Source organism: Prionailurus bengalensis, chromosome D2 (genome assembly GCF_016509475.1).
Source record: "Prionailurus bengalensis isolate Pbe53 chromosome D2, Fcat_Pben_1.1_paternal_pri, whole genome shotgun sequence".
Lineage (NCBI taxonomy): Eukaryota > Metazoa > Chordata > Mammalia > Carnivora > Felidae > Prionailurus > Prionailurus bengalensis.
Window position 1 is genome coordinate 2,228,769 of NC_057351.1, and position 16,669 is coordinate 2,245,437.

The following is a 16,669-nucleotide window of genomic DNA, read 5'->3' on the forward strand; positions in this document are numbered from 1 at the left end:
TGGGCCCTGCGACGCACATGATGTTGCTTCTCCCGCCATCCGCTGATTAATAGACCAGGTTCACGGTGGGGCGAAAGAGGCCGCACTTCCTGGTGGCAGGAATTGCAAATGATACATAGCCATATTTCCTTTTCTGGAGGCCCTAAAACCTCAAAATGTCAAGAAAAAATAATATACGTGTTTAACGCAATGCCTAGATTTTAAATACGTTTTCCAACATAAAACTTAGGCTGTTCTTAGCATTTGTGATGGCTCTTTCCTGAGGACTTCTCAGTGACCAGTCCCTGACACGTTCAGAGTTTGTAATGAGGCTGCAGGAGGCACAGCTGTATTCTCCTGACAGTGGCTCTGGTTGGTATGAGTTTCAAATGCACCTTTAAAGTTAAAGGTGATTGCGTTCGGGACTACCACCTTCCCTGTTCCTATGGCTGGTTTCCTCCTTTACTGCTTCTCATTTTTCTTTATAAGCGCATATTCCCACCTAACATAAGTACGTCTTCATTTGTTTATTTCCTCTCTTCTTCACGAGATAAGGAAGTCTGTATGCTTGCTTTCCTTTTGGAACCTCAGGGACGAGAAACTGATGTCTGTCGGGTTGAAGGGGTGAATGAATGATTCCACCAGTTGCAAAACCCATACCCTGTTAACAAAGAGTGGGACAAGCAATTGAGTATGACTGACATTGGTTTTATAATAAGGCTGAGTGAGCAAAACTTGTTTAACCTCAGTAGCTTTTTTTTTTTCTTGGCTGAAATTTATATTTCTGAGAGTCTGCCCCACCTCCCAGGGCGGGGGGAAGGGGGGGGGTGGAAAACAACACCTACTGACCAGCTTACCATTCCTTTATCAGCATTTTAAACATTCCTGAAGTACAGCAAAATGCATTATAACCTCAGATAACTTTTTTTTTAATACTGTGTTTTTAGCTCTTGGCTCAATGTCCCAGAACTTATATTCAAGAAATCCTACCAATCCTAACATGCCTTCTGAGGCTCCTCTGAAATACTGTAGAATAATAACTGATTTCTCTTTACAAACTTGTTTAAGGAGTCAGATTTAGAATAATCGTTTCTGAGTATATGAATGATGGTACTTTGTTATGAAGGACTTGGTTGTATATCGTAGTTAGTTTGAAAATCAGCGTGGATTGCTTTACTTAAAATCCAAAGTGTAACCCTAAGAGGCTTCACGAGGACATAAGATTATTTAAAAAAAAAAACATTCTCAGTGGCAAACACTGTTTTACTAAAATCCGTCTCTTGAGATGGGAGAAAATGACCTAACGCAGATTGAGATTTCAAGACCAATATTGTATGAGTACCGTATAAATCTGTTGTATTTAGTGGACACAAGTGAAGATAATTAAACTTTTGAATGTCAATTAGACCTTTTAATTAACGAGCATTGAACCTTTTTGTAAAGAACATAATGTAAATATATACTTTTTTTTCCCATGCATTTTTATTCCTAAGGAGGCTAGTGGGTTCTTTGAAAGTAAAAATGGTCTTTAGAGCCTGCCATTCTGGCATAATTAATATTATGCTGAAACAGTTCTTTCCGTTTATAAATGTATTTATCTTACTTGATTTGAAAATAAAGCGATGAGGAAGGTAGAGCCTAAACAATTATCTGCATTTTTCAGGCAGAACTGCTGAGGTTCAGAGAATCTGTCACATATGCAAGGTGCACAGCTGGTGAGTAGTGGAACTAAGACTAGAGTCTGGGTGGTCTACGTTCTACTCCATGAACTCCCCGACCATAACCACCACCTCTACAGGCACAACACTCGTACTCAGATTCCGTAAACTCCCCTCAAGACCCCTATGAAGAAGGTGCTATTAGCCTCATTTTTCAGATGGAAAGATTGGGGTTACCAGGGGGCACATAGCATGCCCCAAGGTCGTAGAGCTAACAAGTGGCCAAGTGGGTAAGTGAACCACAGAAGTTTGTGCCTGTGATAAATGATCTTTCCTTTATGCTGCTTACTCTTTACCAAAACCATGGTTCTGCTAAGATTGAGGGCTTGAGTGTGTATGGACTTGTGTATGTACTGTCTCTATGTAACCTCATTCCTTCTGGTTATCCCTCTCTCTCCTGGTTTTTTTGTTTTTAAGCTCTGTATCAACTGGTACCAAATGGAAAATATCGATGTGCTACGGTGACATTTGCTCCTTTCCAAGTTCAAGGTGCTCACATTTTTATTCTGAATGAAATTATCGCATTGATTTTTCAAATCCTATAAAGTATGAAGCCTAGGACAGTGTGAGAATCCACCCTAGGAGCAAGGACTTTAAAATGATTTGTGACTGCTCTTCAAATGGAACAGAGGGGGGTTAGGAAGTATTTCCTGTAAGGATGATGCTGATTTTCATCGTTGTAAAAAATCTTGCCAGAATTGAAGCTATATTCATTCTTCACAAGCCAAAATACCTTCGTCATATATATAGGTGCTAAGAATTTTTTTTAACTCATCTTTCTGAGAGCTTATTTGGCCAAGAATTAGAAATAGACTGCATTTGTGAATAAGTGGATATCTGCTCCAATTCCTCAGTTCAAATTCCGTTGAAGACAGAATGAAATAGAGCACCCATAGTTCTGTTCTGGGGGCTGTGGATTGAATTAGAATGGAGATTGAAATAATTGTTGTCCTTAAAGGCAGAGAATCTAGTTCTTAGGCAAGAAGATAGGGATGTTTTCTGTTCCATCTACACTCCCTGTTCTATTAAGTGGTTACATATATCATTTCAATTACACTGGGATTGATAATCTAATTCCAATGTCAACATGTTAATTCTCTGACATTGAATTAGAAATAAGATGAGATTTCTTAAGAGCTTTTAGTAAAAGAATGCATCTGAAGCTTATGGACCTAAAAGGGAATGACTAGGACATTTCATGACTCAAATCATTTTTTTTTTTTTTTTTTTTTTTTTTTTTTTTGGGACAGAGAGAGACAGAGCATGAACGGGGGAGGGGCAGAGAGAGAGGGAGACACAGAATCGGAAACAGGCTCCAGCCTCTGAGCCATCAGCCCAGAGCCTGACGCGGGGCTCGAACTCACGGACTGCGAGATCGTGACCTGGCTGAAGTCGGACGCTTAACCGACTGCGCCACCCAGGCGCCCCTCAAATCATTTTTAATATAAATTATTGCTTATCAAATATGATGTTTAAATAGTTTATTTGGAAATTCTTAAGGGGTGCCTGTATGGCTCAGTCAGTTAATCGTGATCCTCAGGGTCGTGGGTTCAAGCCCCACGTCAGCTCTGTGCTGACAGCTCAGAGCCTGGAGCCCACTTAAGATTCTGAGCCTCCCTCCCTGTCCCTCCACTGCTTGCGGGCTCACGTGTGCACTCTCTGAAAAATAAACATTTAAAAAAAAAATGGAAAATACCTTAAAAAATCATTTGGGTTTAAGAAAATGAAACACTGTAGGAAACAAATGCTCATAAGGTGTCAGTATTCTAGCAGATAAGTATCCTTGAGTCTATGTATTTTACACATGACATGATTTGCCTAACACATGCATTTGCTTTTCGTAAATGTACATAATTTGTTTCTATCGTGTAATTCTTTGGCTCACTTGAGCTTTATCATAATAGCATGTCTTAAAAACTTCCTACATTAAGGGCATAGTTTTTCAGTCCATGAACAGGTCTTTCACAAGTGTCTTTGATCCCCAGTGGGGGGGCCCCAGTGCTACATTTCCACGTTGAAGAGGAGATTCCCAAGTCTGATCTGTTCCAAATCTTAATTCCATTTATCTCCCAACAAAATATCACAAAAATATTTCTACTCGCAAATGTTGGGATGCTGGCCGTAAGGAATGCACAGCTCCCAGAGCTTCTCCAACAGAAACTGTTGTTCCTCCTCACGGGGACGCTTCTTCTCTTTAGAAACCACGAGGTGTTTTTTCTGGTGAGTTATTCCAGGAGTGTAGACTTGTCACAGCTGACCGAAGGTCCTGGAGGAGATTGCTCTTCGGTGCAGTAAACTGAACGTACACCGTCCTCCTGCTTATGGGGCGCGGGCCCACTAACAGAGCTTTCCCTGCCCGCGTTTACTTCACCATCCAATCCTCTTAGTTGAGCGGCATGTTTGGTACGGTACTTACTGGGTCACAATGAGGAAACCCTGCCTCTCTGTTCACTTGGATTTGGAAGATGGGAAGTCTTGCCTGTATTTCCCTCTTCAGTCTTGGCACAAGTGGGAGCTCTCTTTATATTAAAAGAAAGAACACTTTTTGGAGAGGCTGCAGATATGCCTGGGGACATCATTAGTAGTACTTTGTGGGGGGTCGGGCCCTGGTGCCAGGCTGAGACCAGGTCGAGCAATGTTCCCTGTTGACTCAAGCCAACCCAGTGGTTCCCTCTCCCATTCATGTGGGGGGCCGGGCCCTGGCACCAGGCTGAGACCGGGTCAAGCAACGTGCCCTGTTGACTCAAGCCAACCCGGTGGTTCCCCCTCCCATTCCCCCACTTTCATGGGCATACGAAAGCCTTGTCAAGGCTGAGAAAGTTAATTCCTGAAGCCTGTGGTCTGCAGGCGTTGGCAGTAATGCTACCTCCCTTTTTCTACCCCGAGTCAGATAGACCCAAACATGGGAACTGTGTTTTGCTAGCAATCTATCAACAAGGTCTTGTGACCCGTTCAGAAAGTTCACAAGGTACACAGAACTAAATGTTTTGGCTGGCAGTGATCATGTGAAACCTGTTTATTCTTAGAATGACCTGATCCATAAGAGTCTTATATTATAAAAGATTGTGTACAGCAACAATAAAGCCGTCACTTGGGCCATCAGCCCAGGGGACCCTCCTGTTCCCAGACTTTCTCTTCTCTCTTTTTTTCTTGCATTCCCCTACCCTCAGGACCCTGACCTCGGTGATTGTCGCGCCGGTCACGACAGTACTTCAGTGGCTCTTGCTTCAAGTTGTTCACGGTGCTTTGTAATCGGAGTAAACCGTGTTAGGTCTTCAGGGCTGCTGGTACAACTTGGATTCAGGAGCATGTCACAGAGCATAGTGGAGGCTTGTGTGGAATTATTCCGGGACATAGCAGCGTCTACCCTCCCTGAGTGAGTCCGTGTGTCCTTGATCTTGCCGGAGCATTTGGTCTTTGTGTCACACATATGCTCGTTGAAATTTGTAATTATCTTGCCGTGGACTCCGTCTCTGCCATGTTTGTTGCTCTCAGACATTTGGCACCATGTAGTCCATGAGCCCGTAGAGGCAAAGTATTACTCCAGACAACACTACCCTGTGTTACTGGTCCATCGGACAAACTTAGAGAGGTATCTACCTTGGGTGGAAGTTTAGAAGTTCGAAAGGAGCATCTTGGGACCCTAGGTTTTTGGCCCGCTGGATCAGTGCGTGTAAGAATTTGACAAGATGCAAATCAACAAATGGTTCTTGCTCAAGTGACCCACAGGCTTTACACTCTAGTGTCTACTTGCACTGTTCAGATTTTCAAGGGTGATTGGATTAGACCTGCCTTACTCTCTGAGCCTGTTGAAGCCAATGTCCTAAACTTTTCAGTTCCCATAATTTTATACCTCCTTTAAAAGGTGCTAGTGATTCAAACCCTGTCACATTGACTCCTGCTAAACCTAGTAGTCCACTTCCAGAATTTTCACTCAGCACCGCTGCAAAAAACATGAGTCCAGTTATTCCACCAAACATCCCAAGACCTTAGGGTTTGGGACTTAATCATGGATACACACCTTATAGTAGCATCCTTCATCAAGGACTTGAAGTTCGAGGATTCTGGACTGGTTTTACAGGTGTGCCAAGTCGACTGGAGCTAACAATACAATCGGACGAGTGAGGCCATGATGTACTTATGTACTTAGGAATATTGATCCCTTGACTTCCAATTTATTTAGTAATCAACTGCGTATTGACTGTTCAATCATTTACTCTAAGTGTTAGAGAATAGTATTTTCAGGTTACATGAAATCAAGGAAAATAAATTTTTGTAAAATTTATTTGGGGCTGCGAGAACCTTCTAAATATTAGGGTTTTAACAGGCGTCCTTTAGAAAACATGTTTCTCTAAATTTGAATTTTGATTTTTTTTGGTTTTGCTGTTGATTGCAGTGTGATAGACATTATCTTGATAAGAGGAATACTTGAGGAAGCAGATCTGTCACATTATTAAATATTCTCTTCAGTGAAATTTATAAACATGCTTCTTGAATGATGACATACATTCTAGGAAAGGGGAAAAAAAGTGTCCATTCCTAAAAGTCTCTTTTATAGCTTTTCCAAACTTAATTCATACGTTTTTCTTTGAGGTCCTCCTGATTTATATCTTGCAAAGGAAAAGGAAAAGTTTTTATCAGAAATTCTAGAACATGTTCTGTCTAGCATAGCTGAAAAGACTTATTGATTTATTTAATAGTGTTTCTCATTAAAATATTTTGTTACATTTGTAAGTAGTTCTTAAAGTGTTTTATTTTGCTTAAATGAATAACAAATCCTTTGTTAATGAACAATGAAGGAATTCCAGTTTTCTGTATTACATTTAATCAAAGACCAACATTTAAAAAATGACATAATAAAAAACTGACAAAATGATGGAACTTAAATTTTTTGTCACCCTTTTGATTGGCATTTTAATCTTTTTTAACAAAAAATCAAATATATTGCCAAAATACATGGAATTCTATGTATAATATTGGATTTGATATCTTTTCAAAGTTGCATAAACAGTTTGACTTTATATTATGATTTTGCTGAAATAGACCTTAGTTTATAGAATACAGTATTGGGAGATCTGTAATGGTAAATTTCTAACTTACTTTGCTTTGTCAAAGTCATAAATTGTCTGATGAAGTGTGAGAATCATGTGGATTATTTTATTTTTTTGTTTTGATTATTTTCCAAACGTAAATGTTAAGGACTTGCTAACATGGCCAGTATTACTTATAAAAAGTATCACAAGCAACGTTCACCAATTAAGACAAAAAAAGGGAAAAAAAAAAAAGGTTGGGGTCATATTTAAGGTAGTTTGTTCAATTGGATGAACCTAGAGAAAACCAGATGAAGGGAAGAAAGAGGGGAAGAGTTATTTAGTTCTTGCCAAAAACACAGATGATTCAGGTCAAATTGATTGGTTAATAATGATTCATTTCTCCATCGGATATGGGTGTTTAAGATTTCATTTATTAACCACAAATCAATGAGTGTTTTCATTTGAGATAGTATAGGTTGCCTTTATGGTTAAATTAAAAAAAAAACCTGTAGCTGTTAAATTCAAACAAAATGAACTATAAAGAATTTATCAAATCATACACTGATAATAGGGAATGTGAGGAGTCCAAGTTTAAACTTTTGGGACATGGTTTTCTTTAAAATCAGAAGAGTTTCAGGTCTTCTCAAAATCTTACCAAAACTCCCAAAGGGTGTATTCAGGTAGAATTCTTTCTTTCTTTCTCTCTCTCTCCTCCTCTCTCTCTCCTCCTCTCTCTCTCCTCCTCTCTCTCTCCTCCTCTGTTTCTATTTCTTTCTTCCACATTTTTATTTTTTTATATGAAATTTATTGTCAAAATGGTTTCCATACAACACCCAGTGCTCATCCCAAAAGGTGCCCTCCTCACTACCCATCACCCACTGTCCCCTCCCTCCCACCTCCAGAATTCTATTTCATAGTTGGTAAGCAGAATGGTACAGTCCAAAACTGGCCTTGACTTCCCCTCCAGAGGAAATTACTTGCAGGAAATGCAAACAAGTCAATGGGTTATTATTTGATACTTTATCACCTATGAAGAGAGCCATGTAATATATACAGCATATTATGAACATGAAAGACACTGCACTCCTGATGATTTTTTGCACAATAACAGGTACTGAAATTGTTACATTTGCTACGATCTCATATGGTAAAAACAATTGCATATGTTCTTGTATGTTGTGTGCTATTTCAAGCATGCTGACTCCACAGTTCCCTCCGAACATAAACGTCTGGTTTCTCTAAATATAAGCAGGAGTGTCATGGGCTCTAATTGCCCTGAACCCAATCAGGTATATTTTTAAGGGTAAGAAATCATTTAGGGCAGTGGGAGATGGGGACCAAGACCTAGAATGTAGGTGTCTGTAAGCATCACAGAAAAGATTTAGGAACCGCTTCAGAGCCCAGGGACCACACATGAACAGCCGTGAAGGATCTCCTTCTCTGAAGCAGACTCTAGGTCATGGGGCCCTGGGAACCCATGCCATATCCAGTAAACTCAGCACCCAGACCAAGCTCCTGCAGATGGAGTCGTGGCCACAGGCCTGCGTTGTGTCCAGAAACCAGCGGCGTCACACAGATTCGCTACCTTCGACTGGTAGAGGAAACCATCTGATATGGGTGTCATCGGGCTGATACAGCGAGACGTCAGCCAGGCTGTTTGCTGTTCTGCAGATTCCAGCATCACACCCATTCCTGGCCTCTGCTGATTGCGCCCCCTTCCTCGGGCTTCAAGGACAGCAGTGGTGGGCCCGGTCCTCCTCACTTGGCGTTACTCGGGCCCCTTCTCTGTCTTCCTCTTCCACTTGTCACTGCCCCACGATGGCATGGGGCCCATCAGGACAATCCCGGATGATCCCTTTGTGTTACATTCCACTGATGAGCAGTCCTGGACTCATTTCATATAGCGTAACCTACTCCCAGGTTCCGACGGAGGTTACTCTCAAGTGCTGTATTAGTAATCATCTTGTTTAGGGTATCACCTACTGTATGAGTGGTCATCTGGTTTATAGTATCACTTAGCTCTTAAACGCCTTAAACTGTGGCCTAAAACCGAGTGGTTCACGTTTTTCTTAATTTCTGTATGTGTTTTCAGTGTTTTATTATTGGCCGCTGATTATTTGGACAGCTGCAACACCACACGCTCTCTCTAACGCTTTCTGCCTCTGTGCCTTTCTTCTGCCTCTCATGCCTGCCGTTTCAGGAGAAGTTTATAAATTGAGGGTAATAGACCTGCGTTAATTTTTTTCGTATGAACGCAAGTTGTGATTATACCCCTTTCTCTGACAGTTTGCACCAGCCTGACTCTGACTCCATTTTTAAAATTCTTCTCTTTTGGCAAGAAATTCCTGGCTTTCCTGGGTTCCTTAGCTGACACTTGTTCTTGGATGACTGTTGGGTTGTTTTTCTTGGTTGTCCAACAACCTTTGCTCTTCTAGAATGACCGTGGGAAATCTGATAGTCACCACCCAAAGGAGACCTAACTGGGGCTATGTTCTCTACTCCTTTCCCTTTTCTCCACCTTTTTTTAATACTTTCATTTGTGTATTTTTAACTTTTAAAATCTGGGTACAGTTGAGAGTTTCAGGCAAACAGCATAGTGATTCCAGTTCTCTACATCTGCTGTTCTCATAAGTGCATGGATCACCACACGGCACTGTCACCACCACTGCTCCCGGTGTGGTGCCTTTGTCCAAGGGACCTCTCCTCACTTGGTGACAGTGACCGGGAGCCTGTGCTTCTCACTCCCCCTCACCCACACTCCCTGTCCCTCCACACACTCCCCCCAGAAGCCAGCAGTTTCTTCTCTGTATTTATGGGTCTGTTTCTGTTGTCTTGTTTCAGATTCCACATGAGTGAAATCATATGGTAATTGTCTTTCTCTGGCTGACTTAGTTCCCTTGGCATGATACTCTCTGGGCTCATTCATATTGTTGCAAATGGCAAGATCTCATTTTTATGACACTTTTTTTTTTACGGCTGAATAATATTCCATTGTATGTTATCCATTTGTTGATGGCTAGACACTTATGTTGCTTCCATATTTGGGTTATTGCAAATAACGCTGGAATAGACTTAGGGTGCATATATCTTTTAGAATTAGTTTTTCGGGGGGCTTAGGTGGCTCAGTCAGTTAAGCATCTGACTTCAGCTCAGGTCATGATCTCATGGTTCATGAGTTTGAGCTGCACATCGGAGTCTCTGCTGTCAGCCCAGAGCCTGCTTGGGGTCCTCCATCCCCCCTCTCTCCTTACCCACCCATTCTCTCTCTCCCTCTCAAAAAATGAACATTAAAAAAATTAATTTTCTTTTTTCATTTTCTTTGGGTAAATACCAAGTAGTGGAATTATATGATCATAAGGTGATTCTACTTTCAATTTTTGGAGGAAGCTCCATAGTGTTATCCACAGTGGCTGCACCAGTTTGCATTCCCACCAACAGTACAAGAGGGTTCCTTTATCTTCTCATCCTTGCTGACAACATGTAGTTGCTTGTGTATTTACCACAAGCCATTCTTACAGGTGTGAGGCTATATCCTATCACAATTTCGATTTGTATTTCCCTGCTGATGAGTGACGTTGAGTATCTTTTCATGTGTCTGTTGACCATCTCGATGTCTTCTTTGCAAAAATGTCTATTCAGGTTCTGTTTTTTTGTTTTTGTTTTGCCCATTTTAATCAGATGAATATTTACTATTACTATTTGATCAGTTGTAGAAGTTCTTTATATGTTTTAGGTATTAACTCCTTATAGTTATATATTTGTAAATATCTTCTCCCATTCAGTAGGTTGTCTTTTAGTTGCTGTGGCTAACATAAGAGCAATTATTGCCTGTGCTCTCTTCTAAGAGTTTTATGGTTTCAGGTCTCACAATTAGGTCTTTAATCTACTTTGAGTTTATTTTTGTGTATGCTGGAAGAAAGTGGTCCAGTTTCATTCTTTTGAATTGCTGTCCAGTGTTCCCAATACTACTTATTGAAGAGACTGTCTTTTCCCAAGTGCATATTCTTGCCTCCTTTGTCATGGATTGATTGACGATATAATTGTGAGTTTATTGCCGGGATCTCTGTTTTGCTCCATTGGTGTCTTTTTGAGCCAGTATCCTACTGTTTTGTTTACAACAGCTTTGTAGTAGTATCTCTCCATATCTGGGATTGTGATGCGTCCAGCTTTGCTTTTCCTTCTCAAGATTGTTTTTGCCATTTGGGGTCTTTTGTGGGTCCATAAAAATTTTGGTGGTATTCCAGTTCTGTGAAAATGCTGTTGATAAGGATTGCACTGAATCTGTGGATTGCATGGGGTGGTACATGGTTTCCCCCTTTTATTTCTTTTTTTTAACGTTTAGTTATTTTTGGAACAGAGAGAGACAGAGCATGAACGGGGGAGGGGCAGAGAGAGAGGGAGACACAGAATCAGAAACAGGCTCCAGGCTCTGAGCCATCAGCCCAGAGCCTGACGCGGGGCTCCAACTCACGGACCGCGAGATCGTGACCTGGCTGAAGTCGGACGCCCAACCGACTGCGCCACCCAGGCGCCCCCCCCCCTTTTATTTCTAAGCGAACTTGTCAGTGCTGCTGCATACGTGGGAACTAGGCTTGCATGAAACCCAGCTACATTCCTCGTTCCCACACTGCAAGAAACCATGCAGGTGCAGATCAGTATCATGTTGAGGGGTGTAGACGTTGAAGCCCTACTACGTGGCTTTGACCAATAGTTTTAGTCCTTATTTAGCCGTGCAGCCTTGGGCGAGTTAATTTCTCCTGGTGTTAATGTGCCCATACATGAAGTAGTAGTTTTAAGATGGGTGAAGTGCAATATGCTATGTACGAAATAAGTTATTATTTATGAAAAATTTATAAAACACAAATGCTGACATTTTACCAAACAGCCTGTTTCACACATACATTCAACTTTTTCTTTACCTTTTCTTTTTACCTTTTCAACAATTACTTTATGACCCTTGGTTCCAGACCTTTAGACTGTTAGCACGTTTAGAAGAGAACTTGAGAACTTGAGGAGAACAATCATATTGAAGAAAGCATCTATAATTACCAAAGGGTGATTATAGTTAGGGTACTGAGCGATGTGATTCTTTACCATCTATAGGGAAAGGGTAGGTTCTTGATGTGGAGAGACCACAGATATGGCCTATCAATAAGTGAGGATTTGTTTTCTTGACTAAAGAAATTAATAGATGCCATCCCTGTCTTCACATATATATTAACTAACATGCCTGATGCTCTGATGTTCATTAAGGTTTTGTTTAAAGTAAAAAAAAAAAAAATAGGCCCAAGTGACTTTTCCTAGAATGTAAAAACAACTGAATAGGACAATGAATAAATAAGTTAACATTTTATGGTGTCAGAGGGGACAAATAAGCAATTAATTTCCTTTTTTAAGAACACTTAGAGCAGATTCAGGAGAGAGGTGGTGTGAGGTCGTGATAAAAGAGAAAAAATAGAAATAAAAGACAGGAGGGATTTGGGGAGAGAGACTCCTAATTTCTATTGTACTTAGATGTTCACCTGCTCTGAGCAAGAATAATCCACCAGGGAGATAGATATACACCCATAGTTCAGTGTTCATGCTACCAAGCAAAGACCAAAAACGATATTGAAGTTTTATGAACAAGATGATGCCCATATTATTGGAGTAAATATCCTGAAAGTCTTAAGAAAGCTAGAAAAATATAGGTGAGAGCGTACAACTTTATTATATTTAATGTATACTTTAGGTAGCAATTAAAAAAATAGGAAGAGGAAACTGAATACTAAGAAAAAAAATTTTTTTAGAAAACCCTAAGGGTTAAGAGTAAGAGTTCCATGTAAGAGACCAAAATCAAACCATCTAACAAAGAAGCTGTTAGCAAGAAAGGTCATCCATAACACAACTTATGGAAGTCTCAAAACACACAATATGCATTTCACTAGAAAATAATCTAATGGTGGCATCTTAAATACCATGGCCGGAGCCTGGAAGGGTAGGCCCATGGGACATGCTACGTTAAGTTTTTGAATTCTCTTCATGAGAAATTAGGATTCAAACCTGAAGACAGATACGTGGGTAATACATGGAGAGACGATAGATCATATTTGTTGAAAAGGCAGCTGCTGGTCAGTATGTCATGGATAGTAATTCTAACACCGATGCATTCACTCGTTACTAAAATGCTATCTAAAACTGCGAAATTGGTGAATGCATACGTGTTTTGTTCTGATAACAGATGGTTACAGACTTCCTTTGTACCTTTCCTAAAATGTTTCTAATTTTGTGTTGACTTTTAGGGTATTCTTACTGAGTTTTTAATTATGATCATTAATATTACTGGTTTTCCCTGACTAAAACCTTACACTTTAATACAAGAAGTACAATGTGTATTTTATGAGCCAGTAGTTCTGCCACAATGTCAATATCTGTTAACAAAATCTTAAATCATGGCTAAATTATATGTGAGCATTTTCACCAACAGTTAGGTTTGGAGGAGTAACTTTAAAATTACTGGCTACATAAAGAATAGATAGAAGTTCTGTACTAGGCTTCGTTGCTCTAATTCAGTTCCTTTTCTGATATTTGTACTTCAGCTTCTGAGCCTTTATCTAAAAAGCGGGAAACCGACAAATTCCTAAAAGGTTAAACATGTCCCTTTAACTCCTTTGCTAAGTAAAGTAGCAAATGGTAGCTTCTTTTAAATAGATATTTATTCCTACTTCACAACATCCACAGAATAGGCTGAGAATAACATTGAATTACTATACTGATCTTTCTTTGGAATCCCCAGGGCACTGTATCTCTTTCTGCCTTCTGATAGTTATGTATTTTTCTCATATCCACGTATATCCTATAAGCTGTTTGAAGACCTATTAGACACCTACTTCATCTTGGAAACCTCCGCCAGTAGCTAGATGCTCAGAAAATATGCTAACATAAAAGCATGTAAGAATGTTGGTTAGTTGTACTAATCCCGGTAAACCAAGTTGGACTAAGATAGCAGTAGTATGCTATTTTGCATAGAAAGTTTTATGCAAACCAGAATTATCCTGTTTTAAAGATAAACATCAAGGAGGCCTGTTTTCCAGACTGCTAATTACTTAACTTATTTTAACACGCTACAATTTGAGATAAAGTCCTCCTGAACTCTCAAATGGAGGCCGTACAATGTAAGACATAAGATCCTTATGACCTATAGCACATTAAATGATGGTAAAATAATTAATGTTTCCCTTTCTTTGCTCTAACAAATAAAACTGCCTAGAGAACATAACACCCCGAGCCTGGGGTACCTGGTATACTCTCTTGGTGGCAGTATTTCCTTCCAATCCATCTTTTGAAATGAAGGAAAACTTACTCTAAGGGTAATAGCCAAGAAGTGCTTTACAGCTCATGAGCTGCATGTCCTTACTGGTCGTGCTTCATCTTCCTTCAGTGAGTTAAGCCTCCAACTCTTGATTTTGGCCCAGGTCATGATCTCATGGTTCATGAGATCAAGCCCCATGTCAGCATGGAGCCTGCTTGGGATGCTCTCCCTCCTTCTCTGTCCCCTACCCCCTGTGCCCGGATCATGTTCTTTATTCCTCAAAATAAGTAATTAAACTTCAAAAAAACTGACTAAATGCTTTTAATAGAATAATCTTAGGCCAAGAAGCAAATACTTTGTTGTATTCTAATACTTTGTTGATTCTATTTACATCCCATCAAATAGAGCACTGACCTTATTAGTAAACCCGAAACCACTGGTTTTGATGAATAACATAACTGAAGTATTTATTTAGCCCATTTTAGACAGGTCCAATAGTTTTCAATATTCTTCAAATTTTATTTGAAGAACCCATTAATGAATGCGTGGTCTCCTCGAGAATGAGTAAAATCTAATTTGGAATCTTGAGCCTGTCGGAAAGCTTAGTTGGAAAAAAATCCAATAAAATTAAAATATTAATCACTGACAAGTCATGTAGGAATATTTTACACCTTCTTCCCTGAGTCATCAAAGCTAAAATTGGGAGTCTCCGGCAAACAAACTGAGCATGATTCAGATACTCTACGTCAAAACCCAGACTAAACACTCCTGCCCCTTTGCCGGAAAAAGCATTGCTTTAAAAACCAAGTACAAAGAGGTAAGCTTAAATAGCGGCCAAAAAGAATCCTTTCCCGCAAATAGTGGCTCTTGTGAGGAGACCCGACAAGCCTGCGGCAGGAGTTCTCTTGAGGTCCAGTTTCCTCCTCATATCCTGGCTCACAGTCACACGAGTTCTGTGGGGTAACATCCTGATCATGTGTCTAACTTAAACACTGGAATCACCTATAAAAAAGAGAACTAAAGACTGATTTTTCTACATGGTATTTGGTTGTCTGCAGAATTCCACATACTATCGAATGGAATTTAGAGCAAATCAAGATGAGCAGAAAAGATAAATTCCAAATAGTAGGAAATAATTGTCTATAAACTGTTACAGACATTTTTTTTAAGTTTATTTATTTTGAGAGAGTGAGGGAGGCAGAGAAGAGAATGACAATCTCAAGCAGGCTGTGCTCTATCAGCACACAGCCTGATGCCGGGCTTGAACTCATGACCTTGAGATGATGCCCTGAGCCAAAGTCAGACGCTTAACTGACTGAAACACCCAGGCGCCCCATAAACTGTTCCCATTTCTAATAACAACTTAATATAAGTGTTGTAAGATCCATGATTGCAATTTGATAGATGTGGACCTGAAATGTTCCATTGCTTCTTAACATTTGTAGCCTTTTGCAGAGAAGAGTTTCTCCTTTAAGTTCCTTTCTCGAAAACCATTCTATATAGTTTTACAAACAGAACTGTAGTTTAAGAAGAATCAAAGTTTCTTATCCTCTCATGCGGATGTTTGGATGTCCTTTAAATTTTTTACCCATTAATTGTTGTTTTCGTGAGCAAATGTTAAAGTTCAATATGTTAATTAGGTGGGAAGGAAAAACCTCACCATGCTGATTAAGCAAATGAATGTAATAAGGGGTCACAAGTGGCTAAAGAGGGAGTTTGTCTCTCTTTTTTTTTTTCCTGGCTTTGGAGGAGAAACCAGGGCAAATGCTCTCACCGGTGAGATGTAGGCAAAACTGAACTGACGTGTATTTGCAGAGACACAGAAGGACACTCTCCCGTCTGCACTTAAAGATGTAAAAGAACAAGGTGTTAGACCCTTTGACAAGTTTCCAATGCAGAAGGGGTGATGGTGCAGACAGGAAAATTTAACTTGGGAATTCAAATTTCAGACAAACTGGGCGTGAGCTAGGTTTATGGGAAACGTGATAGAAAGTAAAGACCAACAATAGTGATGATGCAACTATTGCCAGGAAGTCACCACAACTTATTACAACAGCATCCTGTATCCTCCACATCTCTAGTTCTGAGCAATTCAGTCCTAGAACTCCTCACTGAGAAATCTACTTGAACATCACTTCCGTACCATCTACGTTTTCTTCTTCCTTAATGAGATCTGACGACTTTCAAGCACACTCACTGGAAAAGCAGCCACATCGTTCGTGCTTTTTGGCAGAAGATCAAAACTGTTAGTTCTTAGCGCTTTCTGTGGCAAGCTCAAAATTGGCATTGACGCCAAAGTCAATACCCAAAGGAGTCATTTGCCTGCTTTAAATAATGTCTGCATAACCAGCACTCTCTCTGTGTGCTGATGAGCAAGAAGCTCTAACGAGCTGTGGACGGGACACAGAAGATTGTTACCTGATACTTGGAATCTGGATTCGTTCATATTTTAACATGGTTCATGGTTATAAAAATGATTCAGTAGAGCTACATTTTCGAGAGTTCCCCTTCTAGGATGTTTTTATTTTATGGGTCCGATCAGCTCTCACTTCCCTTATTCCTTTGCTTTGGTTAATGAAGCTTCTACGAAGTTCTGGGATGCCAGTGACCTGCCATCTACTGGCCATCCTGCCTCTCCATTTCCTCAG

General features: G+C 40.1%; 1 pseudogene; it reads left to right on the forward strand.

Annotated features, from left to right (window-relative positions):
* Positions 1 to 5,830, forward strand: part of LOC122493496 — a 30,530-nt pseudogene extending 24,700 nt beyond the window's left edge.
* Positions 5,831 to 16,669: the final 10,839 nt, after the last annotated feature.